At 36.2% G+C, this 5,350-nt stretch overlaps 1 long non-coding RNA gene across 2 annotated transcripts in view; it reads right to left on the bottom strand.

Moving 5' to 3' along the window:
• Positions 1 to 137: 137 nt before the first annotated feature.
• LOC128916303 (uncharacterized) overlaps positions 138 to 5,350 on the bottom strand; it is a 74,054-nt gene continuing 68,841 nt past the window's right edge. Inside the window, exon 6 of one of the 2 annotated variants that reach the window (XR_008468907.1) lies at positions 138 to 4,638. This is a non-coding gene — a long non-coding RNA (uncharacterized LOC128916303). The remainder of the gene's footprint in view (positions 4,639 to 5,350) is intronic. The other variant, XR_008468910.1, reaches the window with a different exon arrangement.

Below are 5,350 nucleotides of genomic sequence, written 5' to 3'. Positions count from 1 at the left end.
ACAGAACTTGCAGGTAATTCCCCCCACCCACCCAAAACATGAACACAAACCCACACATGCATTACAGGATTGCAGGGTGTGTGGGTAAGTTTTTGGGTGACTTCCCCCCCCCCCCCTTTTAACTTCACCACCAAAAATGCCCCAAAACAAAAACAAACAAAAAATCGGAACACAACACGGCTGTACATTTTCTACATTGCTATTAAAAATGTATTTTATCTGTAAGGATAAAGCAAGTTTTCACACAAAATTGAAGACATTGTATGTGACAGAAGGGGTTGAAGACCAGGAAAAGAATGAAAGGAGAAAGACTAAGATAAAAAGTATACTGATAACTAAGCCAGAAATCTACTGAAATCCATGAGTGTCTGCACAAAGCTTCATACCTCTATGTTTTGGTCATAAAGCTAATAGTCATGCTATCAACAGTCCTCCTACCTCTATCCTTGTGTCTTAAGATGGGGGTGAGGGACAGACAGACAGAGGAGATCTCAGTAAAAGCTGGGAATCATGTATGCAGGCAGCTCCATTAGATTCCCCCAAGCCCCTGAAGGTGAGAGCTCTGCTGCGGAAAATGGAAGGATTCTGAAGATGCAGGACTGGAATTCCATAGAAGCAGGCTCTCTATGCATACACAGAAGTCAGGAATGCTGTTAGAAAAACAATTAAACTGTTTAAAAAAAAAAAAAAAGAAAAAGGGTGGGTGTTTTTGTGGTTGGGGTGTTTCCAATCAAGGAAGAAGCCTTTCCTTGATTTCAGTATTTCTTAGTTGACTTATTGAAGACCAAGCCTAATATAAAATAACATGTTCAGTTTTTATTGGTTTATGGTTAGAAGTTTATGACAACACCAAGCCAAATTCAGTCTCTTTCTGACCCCCTGAAAACCAGCTACAAGTGAATTTCTGGCTACTGTAACTACTAATAAGGTCCTTAAATTGTATGTAACATATTGTATCCATAGAGGAACCACTAGCCATCAATCTGACTGTTCAGTGATGTGGAGCAAAACATATCAAGGCCTTTCCGTTAAACACTGGACATTGTCTCAGGTGCCCAAGAACATGACATAAGATTAAACATTTACCTTGTGCCTTTTGCTATTATCACAAAAGCTAGATATTTCTTGGCCAAAACACCTTCCTCATTGTTACGATACACCACTTGCAGACAACCATATTCCATTGTTTGTGTTATTTATTAATACAAAGCAACATAGATCCACTATGAAAGCAAGGCTATTGCTTCAGTGTCGATTGTGCCCCTTCCCCAACATTATTTCAGTTTAAAATCAGAAATCTGAAGGTGAAAGACGCCGCCGAAAAGACTTTTAGTGTCCCACAGCCTAAAGCAATACATTATTTGTCCCCCAGTGCTGCTCTCGCCCATAGCACAGGCATCAGGAGGTACATGTCCACATCTCAGGTTTTTCCAGTTTAGCTTCTTAGTTTAAACTAGAAATGAGGCAGGGTTTGGCACTCAAGATGGCACACTATGACGTGGGGCAGCTTTGACAAGTGTGTCCTGTCCCGTGCATTCCATGAGGAGAGCCATTTACTCATATGGCAGACCGGACGTTCTGCAGGGACAGCTTTTTTGACAACTGCTGCTGAATTTGCAAAGCTGTCCTCTCAGAGCTCACAATTCAGTGCCGCTAATATACCGTTCAATAGGAATAAACTCACTGACAGTTCAACTCTTGCTGTAAATACATAATTATTTTTTTTTTTAAACTAAATTCATCTGGGCAAAAGACAGAATTAGAGGTAATCTCACTTCACTATTAAGAAACCTAAACAGTTATATTCTCAAACATCAAAATCCTAAGATGTAAAGTGTATATAGCTGTACCTTGATAACACATTGTTTACTTCCCCCCCGCCCCCACCAGTTTAAACAATAGTGGTTTCACTTTATTTTTGTCATATGCTTACTCAACACTGTAATATTTATACTGAAAACACACTGGAATTTATAACTCTTGCTCATTCTTGAAACTTACATTTAGAAGTATATTCTTTTACCCCTGCCTTCTGGTTGCTTTTGCTAAGGAACCCTCTTTCCTCCTAATTCTTAGCGTCAGCAGCCTTTAGAGTGATATGCACATATTTTTAAAAAAGGAGAAAAGATTCAACTGAAATATTTCAAAGTATTACTTTAAAGGTATTGGTGTACTTTTGGCTACTGTTTGATTCCGGTATAACCTATGATATTCAGTTAATTCACACAACTTAATTGAGACTACTCTGTGGTCACAGAAGAAGAATTAAGAGAATAAACTATACACCTTTGTTACTATTCTCCTGAAGTAACAGTAAGATTTTTGAATTCATGCTTAGGACCGCAGCTGTAAAAACCAATCTGTCTCTAACCTAGAAGTTCTGTGCTAGGGTTGGTAGTTTTGTTTGTTTGTTGGGGTTTTTTTTTTTAGGTTTTTTTTTTTTTTTTAATTAAACAACTGTAACTCAGCAATAAATTAACCCCACTTCACCTCAAAAAGCAGCAGTCATTCAGGATCGAGCTTACACACTCCCCATGTATAATAGATCTTTCCATACCTTCTACCAAGCAGTTGAATACTTCTAAGACTATTATCAATTTGTGTTAAAAAGTCACAATTAATGCTTTGGATAATTTTCTAACATCTGAATCATCTGAACAAAGATGAATATTTGAAGAGAGATAACTAGCACTGGTCTGGAGTTTTGGTTGTAAATTATGGGTAAGAGGGAACATACGAACTTTAACAAAAGAGCCATTTTTTGTTAACTATTTCCCAATCATATAAGCAATTTTTCCCATATAATCATGACAAAAGACTGGGGGAACTACGGAAGTTGTTTGCAATATAAAATACAAATAATGAAAGTTAAGCAGATAACTGCTAATTACTGAAATCTATTGTAACTAAATTTGGAGAATCTATATCATGTGTCCAGCCATCTCTCCAAGGATCATGAACAAACAGACTAGCTGGAGAACTACTGCATAAAATAAACATAAAATAACAGAGCCAGCTAAAAATAAAAACCAGGAAGTAAAACCATTAAGAAATTCAGAAGTATAAAAATACCTGGAAATTTGGAAGTACAGTTATGGTCTACCAGCATCAAATTCAGTTTTACATCCTTTTTACTTCATTTTAGCACTCCAACTGCTGCTTATACTGGCTTGACTCATGTATTTGTTTGTATGAGGTGCAATTCCCCCCCCCCCCCTCCATTGCAGTCATGAAAACAAACCAGGGTGAGAACAGCTATTTGGTACTGCAATATTGACGCTTCCATTGGAGCGATGAATGGCAACCAAAATGCAGTGGCTTTATGTGGAAGGCAAGAAACTAAAGGCAGTCAGTTCTGACTTGAACGAGTACAGGATGTCAAATAGTTTTTGTAGTTTGCTAGCTTAAAAAGCAGAATTAAGGGAAGCTGATATAGTACACAAATATTATCAGTGTATATTTTAGTATCAGCTCTAACTTAAAAATAAAATTGAATAAGACCAACCCTTCCCAACTCTTTTCCCAGTTTCTAAAGAGTGTTTTGTCATATGTTGATGCATTGACTAGATTGCTATATGAAATACTTTACAGGGAACTTGTAAAGTGTAACCAGGTCTGGGTTCTAACAGAGTTTGTAAAAGTTGTATTTCAGAAAAGCTTTCCAGATCCCTCTTGATTGCACTGGTATAGCTCGCACACAACTTTTAAAAATCGGTCTTCCCTGCACCTTTGGCACACACACAGGAAGAAAACTGTGTGAACACTTTCAATCTGTACCAGCATTCTTTCTGCTTGAAAGGACACATACAAAATTAAGAAAAACGAAGAAGCTATTTTCTAAGTTCTACGAAGTTTTATATTTCATTATAGCAGTCATTAAAATGTTCCTTTGCCCCCAATTTTATCACAAAAAAATATTAATATTCAGTCTAGTGGATCTACCAAAAAGAAAGCCAGGCCTGTCTTAAAAATACAACTTCAATTTCTATATTAGTATTTAAAAAAAAAAAATAGCATCTTTAAAAATCTAAAAAGAAAAAAAAATAATCAAGATACCTCCCCCCCCAAGTTCTCCAATAAACATATCCTTAGATTATTACACTATTACCTTCAGAAAAGATTATTCGATGGTTACAGTTCAAGTTTATAAAACCTGAAGTATATAGAACTGTTGCTGGTAAGAGAAAAATGTAACAGTCCTCCTCCAAATAGCAATATCCACACAATACAAAGCAGCTATATAATGGGAAGTTATTAAGATAGGGGAAAAGGTTCTCCTCATAAATACATTAGATTCTTTAAAAAAAAAAAATCAGTTAGCTATTAGTTTTCCATCCTTTTCATTCATTTCTAGCTTTCTTAAGAGAATTAAAAAAAACCAAATAAATTTAGTTTTATTAAATTCTCAGAAAACATGCTCATTTAGCCCAGAAAGCAGTCACAGGCCTAGTATAAAATTTTGTGCTCTCCTAAGCTGGCACCTAGTCTTTTATGAAAGTAAGCCACACGGTTATTGCTGTTTAAATCTTCTAACTCTATCATGTACAGCAAAGCATTTCTTGTCCTCAACAGAATACTTAAGTAGCATTTTGCAGGAACCCTGGTGGTCTGTGCACAGGATCAGTTTCCAAAGTACTGCTGGAAAAGTGGAAAATACATTAGTCAGTGTTAACCAGACTGCCTTTCTAGTTGCTATCTTATCTGAAATTGGTAAATAATAATAAATCATAGGACAGTAATACAGCAATATATATAAAAAAAAATTTGGCCTGATATGTAAATAATACTACTTGCACTACACAAACCCACAAATCTTAAATTTTCATTTTGTTACATCTCAGCATTGTATGGAAGTATAATGCCTAAAGACAAAAACCAGGCCCATAGCTCAGAATGCAACCCCACTTTTAAAAGGCTAAATTTGCTGCATGTCTGCTTCCAAAGATTTAGGGTCAGAGTGACAATGCTATAAAATAAGGGTCAAAGCACAAAAAGACCAAGGCCACAGAACAAAGAGCTTTTCGTGTCCTGAAAGAAGTTGCTTTTTGTAAGCCTGCCTTCTGGCTCAGATAGTAAATTTGTCTTTTTCTTGACATCATCCCTACATGACTTCTATAAAATGTCAGACAACTGTATGACTTACGAAAGGTGAGACTGAACTGTTAGAAGAAATGATCTCAACTGTTAAGGGAATCCACTAGTTAACAGCAGAGGAACACCTTGTAATTGCTGTAACTTTTCCAATCCTTAGCTGTATTTATACAACTTTATTATTTAATTAGTCACTTCAGCAGAAGTTTCAAGTGTCCTTAAACACCTTTGGGGTGCAGATTCCTAGTCATATTTTTTA

This window comes from Rissa tridactyla, chromosome 1 (assembly GCF_028500815.1).
Source record: "Rissa tridactyla isolate bRisTri1 chromosome 1, bRisTri1.patW.cur.20221130, whole genome shotgun sequence".
NCBI classification, from domain to species: Eukaryota; Metazoa; Chordata; class Aves; order Charadriiformes; family Laridae; genus Rissa; species Rissa tridactyla.
The sequence above is the reverse complement of the archived record's forward strand: the minus strand, read 5'-3'. Positions and strand labels throughout refer to the sequence as shown.